The sequence below is a fragment of the Leopardus geoffroyi genome, chromosome D3 (assembly GCF_018350155.1).
Source record: "Leopardus geoffroyi isolate Oge1 chromosome D3, O.geoffroyi_Oge1_pat1.0, whole genome shotgun sequence".
NCBI lineage: Eukaryota > Metazoa > Chordata > Mammalia > Carnivora > Felidae > Leopardus > Leopardus geoffroyi.
This window is the reverse complement of record NC_059339.1, coordinates 67525083-67541011: the sequence shown is the minus strand read 5'-3', so window position 1 is coordinate 67541011 and position 15929 is coordinate 67525083. Positions and strand designations below refer to the sequence as shown.

The following is a 15929-nucleotide window of genomic DNA, read 5'->3' as shown; positions in this document are numbered from 1 at the left end:
GGCCAATACTACAAATCAGGGCTTTTCCTCCCAGGGAGCTGGTCGTTGCCCCTTTAACTGGCCCACCGCTGATTCGGATCCACCCATGGGTAAGGCGAGGGCAGCTTCGTGCACACGTGTCCTAGGCTTTGCAAAGTAGGGATGAGGGAAGATGGAATGGCCCATCATTTCAGGAACACTCTGGCAGAGGTCAGCGAGGGCTTGGTGGGGCGGGTAGAGTCAAGGAGATGGCAGAGGAGGGCCAGCGGGAACTGACTTCCAGAAAGAACAGGTGCATTAGCATTCCCCGAAGAGCCACAAGGCCAGCTAATGCCTGAACCTAATGCCTGATGGAGCAGCCGCCCAGGCCTCCTGGCTTACGTAGGTGGGAAGAGAAGGAGCCAGGGGCATTGGTGATTACAAAATCGATGAGGGCGGGGGTGGGGGTGGGTGGGTCGGTTTTAGCTGGGGCAGAGAAGGGGGTAGCCAAGGGAGGGGCCTGCCTGGCCCTTTGCCCACTGCCTCTCCACCTCTCTACAGCCATCCTTCCAGACCTTTCTGGCTCTGAGCAGGCAGGTGCTCAGATCGTGCAGGCACCTGCTGTCTTGCCCTGCACGATTGAAGTCATGCCCGGAATCCCTCCCTCAAAATGCCCACCCACACGGACTGTTTGAAGGAAGCCAGGGTGCTGTCTCACCAGGTGCCGAGCAGGGAGGGTCACTGAGGGCTGGAGCCAGATTCACCTGCTGCCTCCTTCTCCTGAAATGTATCCCCCCCTGCCCCACCCCCTGCCACCCCATACCTGGTCCAGCTGTGTGTCCTTCCTCTGACTTCCCATAGTCCTCACCCCCGTCCTTCCCTGAAAAACTGCCTGATACCCACCCCTTCCTCCCACCTGTGACGAGCGGTCCTCAGTGTCCCCGCATCCTGCCGTTGCACCCCTTTATTGGCTAAATAAGTAGAGGGCGAGGGAAGGTGCCCATAGGACGTGAGACCTCAGTGAGGAGTGGAGGTGACGTGGCTCAATGGGGCCCCGAGGAGAGGTGACTGGTGGCAGGCTGGGAGAGGGGTCCAGCCCCCAAGCCAGGGCCACAGGCTGGTTTCCAGGGGAATCTCCTGGAAAGGGGAATCTCCTATAGGCCACAAAGCGGTGAGGACAGCTGGAGGAGAACGTCCTCTCCAGAGAGCTGCTGCTGCTGGGGCCCCGGGACGGAGACCCTGCGGGAGGCGGTGCCTGAGCCTTGATGGTGGTAGGGCGGGTGGGTCGGGCTGGGGTGGCTTGTCCCCCAGGAGAATTCTTCACTCCACGGCAGAGCAAGGAAGTGACCTCAGGGTGGAAAGGACACCCCGTGGGCAGAGAGAGATAACTCTGGCTTAGGGTCCAAAGCTATAACTTTACCCCGGGGGCCCCGGAAATTGCAGCCCTCCTCAGCCCCCTGCCAGCCACACGTGGACCACCAGACATCCCTGTGGCAGAAAGAATGATGGCCCCCAAAGACGCCCAGGAACCTGTGAACATATTACTTTACACGACACTCAAGGGCTGATGTGATTAAGTTAAGGCTCTTCAGACGCGATCTTTACTCCGGAGCATCTCCGTGGGCCTAATGCCATCGCAAGGGTCCTTCTCAGAGGAAAGCAGAAGGGCCAGAGTCAGAGAGCAGGAAGCCAGCGGAAGCAGGGAGCAGAGGAGCCAAAAAGCGCATCACAGCCTCTGCACCCGGAAGATTCTCCCCGGGCACTTCCGGAGAGAACCAGCCCCGCCCAGCACTTTCATTTCAGCCCCTCCAGACTCGTTGTGGACCTCTGACCTCCAGAATTGTACGGGAATAAGTTCGTGTTGCTCTAAACCCCTACGTTTGCGGAAATTTGTCACAGCAGCAACGGGACAGTAGAGGCACCGCGAAGATCAGGTGAGATGCGGGGCCGTTTGGGCACAGACGGTGCTGCCTGCCGGCGGGCCAGGCTCTCTCTGCCTCCTCCCTCCTCTCGTGCCACGCCCCTGTCACCTCCACACATCCGGGCCCTCTGCAGCATCTCTGTCCCTCTCCCCACTGCAGGGGCTTCCCCTTGCCTGGACTCACTCTCCCCATTACTCCTTCTCCGTCCTTCAGTCCTTGGCCTGTCACTTCCATCTAAGTGACATTCCCATTATTCTCTGTCAGGGCACCCTGTTTATTCACTCACACGTACACACGTGTGCACACACATGCACACATGCACACCCACGCGTATTTGATCTGCTCATGGGTCGTTGTCCATTTCCTGTCATTAGCATGCAAACCCCTTGAGAACAGGGCATCCTCCTCTTCCTACGTCTGCTGCGTCTTTCTGTATGGCACGGACTCCCACCTGAGCTTCCCACATGGATTACCTCTTTCCCATCACTAGAATGTAACCTCCATCCAGTGGAGGCTTGGGACGGGCTCAGCATGGTGCCCCTGGATAGGGCCTGGCTCAGAGACGGTGACCAGTGTTTGTTGCTGAATGGATGCAAGGATGGAAGGATCGATGAATGGATGGGTGGGTGGATGGGTGGGTAGGTGGGTGGACGGATGGACGCTCTTAGAAAATGTCCCAAGGGCGTTCGGTGACATCGCGTAGAGATGTGAGGGCTTGAGTTCTCGCTCAGCTGAAGTGGTGCCTCTCCTGTCGCAACAGATTCTGAGTCTTGAGTCTTTTCTGGGTGCCAGCGTCTCTAAACGAGCCAGCCGTGGAGGCATCATTACCCCTGTTGAAAAAGGAGAAGCCTGAGTTGCAGTGAATGGTTAGCTCAAGGTCACGGTCAGTGGGCAGTGGGTGGAGTGAGTTTCAGACCGAAAGGCAGCAACTGCACTAGGCCACAGGTCTCTGGTGGCCAGAAACCTGGGCCCATGGGAAGGGGATTTTAAACATCCCAGGGCAGGATGAGGGGTGCTTTGGAGCAGGAGAAGGTGAGGTTTTCTCGAGGATTCTTGTAATCATAGCGGGAGGGCTCTGTCTGTGGGCAGGGGGCTCCCAAAGCTTGGGCCCCATAGCCAGCGAGCTCAGGGGGCTTCCTTCATAGATCTGCTCCCTCCTCCTGTAATTGGTCGATCGCCATCCTAATTTGGAAGTCCTCCTGGACCGAGGGCTGTTGAATCCACTCGGTGGCCCCTTTCTAGCACCTTGGTCACATGGCCATGGGGTTTTATGGTTTGACGAGCCATAAAACACCCTTGGAGCCTCGCACCTTTTATTGACTTCAAATTGCCTCTGGCCATCAGAGGTAGGGGGATCATAAAATGCCGGCCTTATTAGTTTTCCCTGCAGTGGGAGCTGCTCTCAAGGACAGCTTCTGAAGGTGGGGTTGGAGATAGCTGGGTCTGTCTGTCTTCGTCCGACCAGCTCGGTTGCTTAGTGAGGACAGGAGGCCAGCCCCTGGAGTAATTTACTGAAAGTGTTCATCTATAAGACCCCTCCCTTGACAGCTGTAAAATGTTGCCCCCACCCCAACACACTATGTATTTAGTTGTGTGTATGTGTGTTTAAATTTTAGTGCTTATTTATTTTTGAGAGAGAGAGAGAGAGAGAGAGAGACAGAGAGGGAGAGGGGGAGGGTAGGGGCAGAGAGAGAGGGAGACCCAGAATCCGAAGCGGGCTCCGGACTCTGAGCGGTCAGCACAGAACCCGACGCGAGTCTCGAACTCACGAACTGTGAGATCATGACCTGAGCCGAAGTCGGTCACTCAACCCACTGAGCCACCCAGGCGCCCGTGTGTGTGTGTGTGTGTGTGAATGGACTTTCTCCATCCACTGGAATGAGGTTCCAGGAGGGCAGGCACTGTCTGTTTTGAGCACTAGAGCGAGCCCTGGCTGAGAATAGATTTGTGGAATAAATCTATTTATTGAGTGAGGAGAGGATCACTAAGATTGAGCGAGGAGAGGATCTGCCCCCTGCCTCTCCCGCCATCTCAGTGCTCCTGGCTCTCTGCCCACAAGGCCAAGCTCCAGTCAGTGGGCCCCCAATAGCCCATGGTGTTTCCTATCTTCCTGGCCTTGCTCCTGTGCCCCCTGCCTGGCAAACCTTACCACTCCCCCCACACCCGCCCCTTGTGCCTGGGGATTGCAGCCCATCCTTTAAGACTCAGCTCCCTTACCACCCCCTTCAGAAAGCCTCCCCAAGGGGCGCCTGGGTGGCGCAGTCGGTTAAGCGTCCGACTTCAGCCAGGTCACGATCTCGCGGTCCGGGAGTTCGAGCCCCGCGTCGGGCTCTGGGCTGATGGCTCAGAGCCTGGAGCCTGTTTCCGATTCTGTGTCTCCCTCTCTCTCTGCCCCTCCCCCGTTCATGCTCTGTCTCTCTCTGTCCCAAAAATAAATAAACGTTGAAAAAAAAAATTAAAAAAAAAAAAAAAGAAAGCCTCCCCAAGACCCCCATCTTAGTGGACTCCTTCTCTGTGTTTCCCCTGCCCCTGTAGTCCCCCCATGGATGGTGCCATGCATCCATCACCACACCAGACTGTGTGTTCTTATTTACCTTTATAACAAAGGAGGTGCTCAAAGTTTAGTGGATGAAAGACAGATGTGGTAAGAGCCTAGAGATGGGGTGTCCTACCAAGAAGCTTATGATCTAAGGGGGGCCAGGGCACCCCCAGAAACCGTGAAAGCAAAACGTAGATGGGCAGCAGACACACTCGTGCTCACAAACATGTAGTGAGGACAGGGGCTGAGCAGGATATGGAAGGCGCCCAGGAAGGATGGAATGAGCAGGTGAACGGATGGACGGAAGGATGGATGAGCAGGGGTGGGGGGCAGCTCAGCAGGGGCTGTTTCCAGCAGGAGGAAGTTTTGCTCAGGACTCATGGGAAGAATGAGGCCAGACTGCCACAAGGGGAGAGACAGGCAATCCCGCTAACTCACCACGTTCCCCTAGAGCAGTAATGTCGACTTCAAGTTTGCTTCTTGACTGCGTTCTGTCCTTGCTCAGTTTCCCTGAGTTGCAGAGCGGGAGACCCTCAGACCTGGTCCCTGCCCAGCGAGGTTGTCCTAGGGTGAAGCTGGGAGCATGGCTGGTGCTCTGACGTGGACAAGATGTGCGGGGCAGGTGTCTCGGAGGTCATTCTTTCAGCACAGTGATGACCCAGCAGGCACCCTCGTTGGGGCCAAACTGATAAGGCTCAGTAGTGCTCAGAGGTTTCCATAGGCCTTTCTTCAGCGAGGCTGCAGGCCAGGGAATCTGTGCAGATCACCGCCCCACTGCTCTCCATCCCCTCCCCCTCTCCTCCACGGCCCAGCTAGGTCCCCTGAGACTCCAGCCAGGGTGGGAGTGAGCAGGACACAGAGGGGTGTCTTGGCCATGGCCTAGACCTTGCTGGTCCCTACCGCTTAGTGCTCCATGCAGAAGTGACGTTGCTCTAGAAGGAACTGAAGAGCATCTTTGACAATAGAACACTCCATCTGCAAAGGTATTCAGAACTCTCTCTTTCCTAAGGCTGCTTCTTGGACTCCTAAGGTACAAAATGAGAAACTGATCACATGCTCTGCTCCTCGGAGTCCTGGCTTAGGAGCTGCAGGAAATCTTTGTCTGCCGTTCAAATGGCAGAGCCTTGCAACTAACCACCCAGCCTGCAAAGGCTTATTCATCCTTCCAGAGCTTGATCTTCAGGGATCGGGGAAGAGGTCACGGGTGGGTGTACCCCCTGGACCCGTGTACAATATCGTCCATCTGTGGGTTTCTGTGCACGTGCACAGTAGTCCATAGTTTTGCCCAATACTCAGAGGGTTTCGGCGGCCAAGACAACACCGGAGAGATTCAGAACCAGCCTCTCAAGCCTGACAGAGCACCTAGCATGTGGCAGGGACGGTGACTGGCCAGGAACTCACATGTCAATGGGGGGGCGATGCACAGTAATGGTACAGAACCACGTGCTAGGCCATGGGCGACAGTAGAGGCCCAGTGGCCCATGGAGGAGGGGAGGGCTTGGGCAGAGATGGGAACTTGATGGACGGACAGGAAGTCAGCGGTTTGGAGGCAATTACTCTACCGGGTGAGGTCGTGAGACAAGGTGAGGAGGAGAAAATGTGGAAACCATGAGGCTGCAAAGAACAAGGTGGCTAGATAGAGCAAGGGGGAGGTAGAATCCATTTCAACTGCCGGTCTGTGACCGGGCTGCACGAGGCTTTGTTTCAGCTTTCCCCCAACATCCCTTCCCCGAGCAGTTACAAAGAGCTCCCCCCACCCCCCGCCACCCTCCCACCTCCCCCCCACCCCCTGCCACCCTCCCACCTCCCCCCCACCCCACTGCTGTCTAAACCAGTCCACGGGTGGCAGAGAGCACGCCCAGGCCATTCATTGTCTTCACTTGTTTAACTGGCTCGCAAGTTCCCCCATGACCTTCTTCCCTTCCCACAGCCCGCTTCTTGCTGTCCCAGAGCATTAAAAGGATTTCAGAATGCCGAACGATTATTGATACACTAATGAGTCTGTCCAATGGCCATTAGCCTACAGACTACTTGGGTATTTTTAAACTGCTAAAATCAAATCTTGCAACATCCATTATGCCCGGGGTGGTACATTGCTGCTGAGGCCCCAACATGTATAAATGCAATTGAGCCCTGCATTATCAAACATTTAAGCCCTTAAAAATTGCCCAACCTCTAAAATCTCCTCTTAGGACCCTGCTCTGGCACGGCCTGGGCAGACACTAATCTCCCCATTAAGACCTCTCCACCCATTCCCTGCTCGGGCCGGGGTCTGCTTTAGACCCGAGCATCGGCTTTGAGCACATTAAAGGATCAGGCTGATACAAAGATGATCTTCTTCTCTCTTCGTGGGGAGGCGGGCTTAGTGGGCAAGCCGACCAATCACTTTTGCAGACCGAGCACTATTGAAGACAATTCTGAGTGTGTCTGTGTCACGTGGGGTGGGCTTGGGTGGGGGAGCACTGGAGGGCTGGTGTGGTTCTGAGACCCAGGCGGTGGTCCCTGTGGTCCGCAGAGAGACCAGGGTGGGTCTTCACGAATGGCAGGCACAGTTGGCAGGGTCTGACCTCAGGGCCACCAATGCCCCCGTCCCTTTGTCAACGTGCCCGTCCAGCGTGTAGGGGGAGCCACTCCAGAGCTCCCGTCCTGGCCCGCGGGACAGGAGTGCCAGCATTAGGACGTAGGGGAGAGCTGGCTTCTACAGATGGAAGCGTGTGTCCATTCTCTTCTCAGCTTGGCCTCTGCTGGCAGGTGCGGTCTCACCTCCCTGTCCCGGCGGGCAGTTTACAGAGGCAGGTCCAGCCCAGTGTGGGGGAGGCCCACTGCCGTCCCTGGGAGGAGAGGGTCCGTGTCTAATTCGGGAGTCAAGTAAGCAGGGCCTGGTGGCTCAAGTCGTATTTCCAAGCTGGCTTTACTAAGAACTCGGTCGTTCTGGATTCCCTCTGGCAGGCTCTTGTGTCTTAATTTCTCAGTCGATGCCGAAACCCAGCGGAAGACAAAGGGCGTTTCTTATCGATGCCCTGATCCTGCTATGCCCTCCCGCTGGGGTCTAACACCCTCCAGCTCCCCACTGAATGGCCCCTTGCGTCTCCCCTCAGTGAGCACTTCCTGGTGCCACAGTTTTCTCATACCTCAAAAACCCATCGTCCTTTGCCCTGAACCCTAAACTCAGAGCCAAGCTGATAAAGTGGTTCCAAGTTGCACCCTGTATGGGACAATGGGTGGGAGAAGAGAGAGGCATGGGGCTCTGGCCCTAATTGCAGGCTGCTCGCAGCCTAGCTGGGACATAGATTCCTGCAGCCCAAACTGTAACTTGTTTGCCCCTACGTTTGCGAACCACCCCCCGGCTGGCTAACCACCCTCACCCACTGCCCTGCAGGTGATGCTCGAAGCAGCTGGGCCCCGGGGCGGTGAGAGATGGCAACAAAGCTGACTGTGTTCGGGGTGAGTGCCCGTAGGTAGCTCTGGTTCCAGCCCGCTGTGGCCCTGTGAGCAAGAGATTTAATATTGAATTACATGAGCCTCATTTTTCTGTCCTTCTAGGATTCCAGGACTCACTAGGGTTCCAGCGAGGGGGACCCACAAAGAGCACGTGGCATATGACAGATGCTCAATAAGCATCAACTTCCTTCCCTTCTTCCCTTTGCGGTGCTGGCCGAGTGATCTTGAAAAGCCACACAGCCTCTCCGAGCCCCCATTTCCATTTTCCTTTCTTCTCCCCACCAGTCTCCATCCGGGTGAATTTCTGGCATAAAACTCTTGATGACTCTCCCTTCACCTGTAGACTTTCCCATTCCTTTTGGTCACGGAGGGGAAAGGGTGATGCAGCCGTTTCTGTCCTCTCCTCCCTGCTCCCACTTCCCTCTGTGACACGGGGCCCCTGGCCCAAGGGATAGGAGCCACAGAGGAGGAGGGAACGTGAGCAGGACCTCGAAGTCCAACCAGTGTGCCGGCCAATCCTGCATGCAAGCCTGTGTTTGCCTGATCTGGAGAATGGACAGTTTGCCAAGACAATAATCTGCCTGTCGGAAAGGGGGGGCGGGTATAGGTAGGCTGATTGTCCCTCTTCTTGGGGTTCTCTCCTCCCACGGTTGTTACGCTCACTGCTGCTCTGGGCAGAAGGGAGGCCTGGGGGCTGTGAGGGTGGCTTCACCCAATGTACTTATCCCGGCGCAGCCTGTTTGGTACACGCCAAGCCCCTTCGGTCCGCTCCTGTCCAGGCCGGGAAGGGCCGGGGGGCCAGAGAAGGCGAAATCTATGCCTGGTGGTCAATGGCCCCCCGCGTGACTTTGGGGGTGGAGCCTCCAGGGGTGGGGGCGTGCTCTGTGTCCCAGCTTCCTGCCAAGTTCCCCCTTATCGTTTTTTCATGGCTCAGGCCCCTAGCTGGAGTTAAGCCGGGGCTTACACTACCCACCACCTAGCAGTGTGACATCTGTGAATGGATTTCTAATTACACATATAAATCAGCATGATTGGAAATTCTTGAAATTTTATTGGGAAGGAAATTTATAGTGATTAAAACCAATTAATTTGGGCCTCCTATTAATCCAGGCGGCGGGGTTGGGGCTGTCATGCTGCTGTGCCTTCTGAAAGCCATTGGGTGGGGCTGGGCTCGATCTGGGGGCCACTGGGGGCGCGTGCTCATTTTTCAGGTTACAAATGCTCATCCCGTGTTTTAAATTACACCCGTGCCCCTGGCCACGTATCTTGTTTTGTGTCTAAAAATAGAGTTCTAGGCTTTCACTAAAGATTCAGAAACACTAAAAGGAATCTTTTTAATCAAAATAAAGAACCCTTTTTAATTACTCAGCCTCCCTCACAGTTGGAGGTAATAATTGTCGTGTGCTCTTAAGTAGGGCTGTTATTAGATTTCCCTGGGGCTCCTCTATTTTCTAGAAGTTAGCAATACTGGCTACGCAACGCCGGAGAAGGAGTCAACTCTTGTCTCTTTAAAGTCTTTCACGTTAAGACCCCCCTTTAATGTCAAGACCAGGTTGAGGTCCTCCCCTGGTCACATGGGAAGAGGTGGGAGAGGGGCAAGCTATGGTGGATTCCAGACCTGCCTTGGGAAGAGCCTCCTGGTAATTCTACACTGCAGGCAAGATCACGTTCAAATCCCTCCATGGCCAACCGCTTCTTCCCCATCTAATGTCTTCTTCCCAAGATCCCAGCCAAGACCTTCTCCTGCTTCATCCAGGCCAGGAGTTTTCTTGGCTTCCATTCCTATCAACTCGTCCTGAGCCCCGGGCCGGTGAGAGTGGATTAGCATCCCCGGATATTAGCCCGGTGGATTAGCATCCCCGCGGCCGCCATAAGGAAGGACCACAAACAGGCAGCTTAAGGTAGTAGACATTGATGTCTCCCAGTTCTAGAGGCGAGAAGTCAGGAATCAAGGTGTCAGTGAGGCCACACTCCCTCTGAGACCTGTAGGGGAGAATCCTTTCTTGTCTCTTCCGGCTTCTGGTATTTGCTAGCCGTTCCTGGCTTAGAAATGTAGTGCTCCAATGTCTGCGTCCATTGTCACATGGCCAGCTTCTCAGATGTCTCTGTCTTGTCCCCTTCTTACAAGGACATCGGTCATGTTGGAGTGGTCATGACCTCATCTTAACTTTATTACATATGTCAAAACTCTATTTCCAAATAAGGTCACATTCACAGGGGTCAGGGGTTATGGCTTCAACACATATTTTGAGAACTAGGAGTCAATCCATAGGAAGGCCCTTTATCGACAGATCTCTGAAGCTATACGATTATTTTTGGTTCTAGTGCGAACAATCCTTAAAGCTTTAAACACTTGTTTTCTATTCTTCTGATGTTCAAGTCTACTGACCCTGCACCAGGTAAGATCTGGACATTAGGCTCCTGGCCTTCCCTCCAGGTCTCTCCCTTTGGCACTTTGACTTTTATATCACATGGCCAATTGTCACCACACCCCCATTTCTTCTCTTCCTAAACTGCATTTCCCAGCCTGCCTGCAGCTGGTTGAGGCCGTGTGGTTGAGTCTGGCCGACGGAGGGCAGTGAGAAGTGTGCGTGCCGCTTCCGGGCCTGGCCTCTAAAACCTCCTGTGTCGTCCTTCGCACGTTCTCTTCTCTGGTCTGCAGGAGGGACGTGGACAATTTGGGGCAGCCCATATAACAAGACGGTCTTCCCTCCCCTCGTCTCCCCTCTCAGTGCCTTTTGAAATCCCCCTTTCCTCAATCCCAGCCCCCTTTATCCTGGTGCCCTATAACTGGGGTGTGTTTCTCCACCCTGAATTATTGGGGGTTTATTGTCTCACTCCTGGGTGGGGGAGGTGGGGGAGGAAAGTGTAATGCCTCACAGAAATGAGTTGACAAAAGGAAAAATTTGAGGCATCAGTGACGGGCACAATGCAGATGTCCAAAGCAGGCCATCTTCTCTGTCGGTGGGCAGGAGCAAGTCCCCTTGAAGATTTGAACTCATTCTTGATTTGAAGATTTGAAGATTTGAACTCATTCTTGATTTGAAGATTTGAAGATTTGAACTCATTCTTGATTTTTCCCTAAGTAGATGATACCTCCCCTACCTCTGCATCCTGCACCAAGTAGTAGAACGTCTTTCGTCACGCTCCCCTGGGACTCGGTCTTATGGGCACTTGACTTGGAAGGATCCAGGAAGGTGTGGGCTATGCATTTATTATCCATGTGTCTGCCATAGCGTGTGTGTGAGAAGAGAGAAAGACCTAACGTTTGCTGAAGGCCTGACACACGTCAGGCTTTGTGCTAGGTGCTTGATGTGTATTATTTAAACCTCCTAAAAATCTTAGAGGGTGGATATTGCCCCATTTTCCAGATGAGCAAACTGAGGTAGAGAAGTTAATCATCTTACCCCAAGGCAGAAAGTGCCAGGACTTAGGCTCATTCGACTAGCTTCAAAGATGGCGCCCTTTCCAAGATCCCTTACACACCGTAGGTTCTCGGAATATTTTTATTGGACTAAATCCAACCAAACACGTCACAGGCCCTTGTGAATGAGGTTTGAAAGCTGGATTAGGCCCCAAGATAACTGGCACAGGTTCGTCCCTCAATTCTGGTTCCCTGGCATCCAAGTCCCTTTAAATCAGGCGGGTAATTGCTCTGGGCTTGTTGTAAGGCAGTGCATTTAACAAAACAAACACAGGTTCCGTTTCACACGCAAGTAAACATTTTCCCTGAGCGATTAGCACCCAGACAGCTAATAATTACCCCACGTGACACTTTTAAAAGCTGACTATGCATATTTATGGAAAATGATTATTATCACAATATTAGGAGCTCATTAATCCACAAGAGCACATGTGAGAACATTCCAAAGTCAATGTAACATTTGTGCGCAGTAAATACCCATCTGCTTTGAAAGCTGGTGTGGTGAGTGCTTGAGCATTCCACAGGTAGGGAAGCCTTCTGAATGGGAAAATACACCCTCGTTTTGGGATATGGCTTTGAACAGCCTCTGTTCCTTCCAGATAGCACCCCACCCCACCCCCACGCACACGCACGTTTCCCAGAAGGATTTAAGAAAAACCAACATGCCTTACTTTCTCCCAAATATCTGCTTCACCCAAGGCTGAAGTCCCCACCCTCAGAAGATTTCCCCAAGTTCATGGTTAAAGCACTGAAGGCGTCATTTGAATGCAGGCAGATACTGGGAAGGGCTGGCATGCATTGATTTTGTGGGAGTAGGGTCTTAACACATCAAGTCGCAGAATGAGAGCCTCAAGGGATCCAATTAGAACAGGATTGTTCAAGCCAAAGGCCCAGCTGGGCAGGCAGACCTTGCAGGGCTCCCATATCAGGGCATCTTCAGCACACAGGGAGGAGAGAGAATGGACAAATTCTGGCCCGGAAGTCAGAAGTCCCGGGCTCTACAAGCAGCTTGTTCTGAAACCTTGAACAAGCTGTTGAATTACTGTAGATCTAGTCTTATCTGGGGAAATAAAGCACTGGATTGGAATGACCTTTTCCACTTGGGGCGCCTGGGTGGCTCGGTCAGTTGCGCATCTGACTTCGGCTCAGGTCATGATCTCACGGTTCGTGAGTTTGAGCCCCGCGTGGGGCTCTGTGCTGACAGCTCGGAGCCTGGAGCTTGCTTCAGATTCTGTGTCTCCGTCTCTCTCTGCCCCTACCCAGCTTGTGCTCTGTCTCTCTGTCTCTCAAAAATGAATAAATGTTAAAAAAAAAAATTATAAAATTTTTTTCTGCTTTGATCTTGTCTCCGTAGGAGTAAAGGGAGAAAAAAAGAGGTACGTGAGGGGTGTGGCTTCAAAAGCCTCCAATAGTTGTCAGTTGTGCACGGGAGAGAGCGTGCATCCTTGCATGCATCCTTGTAAATGCACAGCCTCCGTGTACATCACGATACCACCAACTCCCCTCACCAGTCTGTCTTGTTTCTCTGGTCCTCAGAACCCAGCTTCTGCACAGAGCAATCCCACTGCCCACTCACCCTCCACCTCACCAGAACTGCCCTTCCCAAGGGTAAGAGGACCCCTTTGTGGACGAATCCAATGGGCCCCTTTGCAGTGTTGCTCAGCCTCCTGGCAGCATCCGGTCTTGCTGACCTTGCCCCCTTCCTGCAACCCTCTCCGCTCTTGGCTTCCATGACTTCATTTTCCCTTGGTTTCCTAATGCTCGGGCCTCTTCCCCTTTTTTGGCCCTTCTTCCTTGGCACGCTCCTTAGGCGTTGGTCCTCACGGTGGTTCTGAGTCAGCCCTTCACTCTGTCCCCCAACATTCCCTGCCTGGTGGGGGGGGGGGGGGAATCCCATGCCCTTCTTTGGCTTTAGCGGCCTTCTGTAATCTATATCCTGGTGCCTCCGGATCTGTATCTTCAGCTCATGTCATTCTCCTGAGCTCCAGACCCTTTTATAGAACCAAATTCTGGATCTTAGCATAAGCAGTCTCCTTGAGCCTCTCAAACTCCTACTGTCCTTCCTGCTTGTGGATTCCCCACCATTCCCCACGCGGCCACAACGGTGTGCCCTGGTGATGGGTCGTCTTTAGTTACAAATCTAATAACAAAGTCGCTCCTTGCCAAAAATCTTTCGTGATGGATCTCTGGTTTTGTTTCTGTTTTTTGCTACCCAGCATCCGGGCGTCGTTCTACTGGCAACACATCTCTGATTTTCCTTTAGGGAGCTCCACCCCCAAGCCCTCCCCACCAGCAGCTCTCTCAGCCCACATCTTAGGGGTGGGTGGACGCAGCAAACCGTCTCATCCACAGATCGGCCCGTTTCACCCCCCCGGCCTCGGTGGTTGTCGGGGATGGGAGACTCCAGCCAGGCCAGACCCAGGGCGTTAGCGTAAATCACCTGAAGAATCCTTTGAGAAAGGATTTGCTGGAGGACGTGAGGTGAGCGTAGCTGTGGCCTCACATGTGGAGCCTAGGGTGGAAACCAGCTCCCGGAAAAGACCAAAGCCGAGCTGAGAGATGGCAGAGCCAGGTCCCCGTGGCTTGTCTGAGCCAGATTCCTGGATCACCTCTAGATAATCAGATCACCTCTAGATAAAGCTACCCAACCCCCACAGTTTCAACTGCAGGTGCCACTAACTCTCTCTGCTGAAGCCAGTGCGATTGGGGTTCCTCCCATTTGATAGTGACACACATTCAGTGATCCTCTCTCGCCTTTGGGACAAAGTCTAGATTCTGGAACAAGGCTTTCAAACCCTCTGCCATCCGGCTTCATTTTCCTTCCAGCTTCATCGCTCATTGCCTTGCACTTGATGGCAGGACTCCTTCCAGCTCCCTGAACACCCTTCAACACTTTCTTGTAATGGCTTTCAATTGTCCACCTCCCCCGGGAGATTGCGATGCCACAGGGATAGGGCTGTGTTTATTTTATTCATTGTTGTAGCTCTAGCTCCTAACGAGGATGCTTAGAATGCAGTGGGTGCTAATAAATATCTGTCACGACTACCAGTGAGGGTGGGGTGCAAGATACACTTGGTAGCTTCTTTCGTTCTTGAACTAAATCTCATTTTATTCATTTGTTGGCTCAATATTTATCCAACATCTCATACATGTCAGAAGTCAACAAAAATCAGAAATAGACTCGGATTTCAAACGGTTTGTAGTCTGGTGGGGAAAAAAAAAGATACAGAAACAATTAGATGATACAATATAATTTGTGCTATAATTGCATTGTCTACACTCTACAGCGGGAGCATGAGAGAAAGCTCTCCTAAAACTTCCTGGGGATGTCAAGGCTGTGAGGAAGACGTCACAGGGGAGATGATGCTGAGATTGTCATGCCAATAACGATCCAGGGAAGCACCGGGGTCAATCTGGAGGCAGAAGGAGAACTGTGGACAAGAGCCTTTATTGTGCTTTCTGCAGGAAAGAATGAGCAAGGGAGAGTAGGCAGTTTTAAGACCGGTGATTCTAAATAATTTTAGCAGGTCCTGGGGCTTACAGGCTGTTCCTAGTTGCTTGGTATACTTAGTGGCCCGGAGGGATTGGGGTGTAGACTCTGGATTGCTTTGTTTATATGTGAGAAGCATGCTCAAAGGTGCATTGTTTATCTCTGGGCATTGGCCAGCCCCTAGAGGGGCAGCCTCTCCAGACTCAGCAAATCCCCAGAGGTCAACATATCAGCAATGCAGAAACGCAAAGACATGGCTAACACAGGTCTGCTGAACCCCGATGGATGGGTTGGCGTTGGAAGGGAAGAGAAGCTCCTCTTCTGTAGAGGCGGGTCTTAGGCAAGGCTGGAAATGGTGCAGGTACGTGTGCACGCACGCTCAGGGGTCAGTTACGCCGGTGAACTTGAGGAATTTCATGCTTTTTTTCTCTTTTAATTTTGCTTGGAACCATGTGACCATGAATCCCAAGGAAAAAAATTGGGTCCTGATGGTACAAATGAACTAAGGAGGTTTTCTGGGGAACGTTGGGTCTCCAGGAAGCCTACATGTGGGTGACCAAGGGACTAGGGATCAGGACTGCCTAGACTTCTGTTCTCACTCTTTGAAATTCCTCAGGTGACCTTGACCACGTCACGTCCCCTCTCTGGAGTTCTCATGCAAGGGGTCTCATGGTCCCAGAGGGAGGTGGTCCTGAGCGAGGTAGGCTGGAGCTGCGTGAGAACTTGGATGTGGACAAAGGCGCTGTTTCAGACCCTCGTCATCGAGGGCAGGTGCCTACAGGAGTCTACGTGCCCAGAGACCCCATGTAGAAAAAGCCTTCCTTAACTCAAGTGACAGATTGGAAAGGTTAGGGTTCATTTTATAGAAGAGCTTTTTATTTTTATTTTTTTTTTTCAACGTTTATTTATTTTTGGGACAGAGAGAGACAGAGCATGAACGGGGGAGGGGCAGAGAGAGAGAGGGAGACACAGAATCGGAAACAGGCTCCAGGCTCTGAGCCATCAGCCCAGAGCCCGACGCGGGGCTCGAACTCACGGACCGCGAGATCGTGACGCTTAACCGACTGCGCCACGCAGGCGCCCCTATAGAAGAGCTTTTTAAATGGCTGTTTAGAGATCATCAGCAACTTGACTAAGGTCTCAGAGGCAGAAAAC

The 15929-nt window shown here is 53.1% G+C and overlaps 2 long non-coding RNA genes across 3 annotated transcripts in view; one reads left to right on the top strand and one right to left on the bottom strand.

Annotated features, from left to right (window-relative positions):
- The window catches only part of LOC123587763, a 44583-nt gene continuing 28654 nt past the window's right edge, over positions 1–15929 (top strand). For both annotated transcript variants that reach the window (XR_006707505.1, XR_006707504.1), the window contains exon 1: positions 1–1892. This is a non-coding gene — a long non-coding RNA (uncharacterized LOC123587763). The remainder of the gene's footprint in view (positions 1893–15929) is intronic.
- On the bottom strand, positions 2007–6158 carry LOC123587764. Its single transcript, XR_006707506.1, has 3 exons — positions 5320–6158; positions 4858–4929; positions 2007–2710 (listed from the first exon to the last, which is right to left on the bottom strand). It is a non-coding gene; the product is annotated as an uncharacterized LOC123587764 (long non-coding RNA).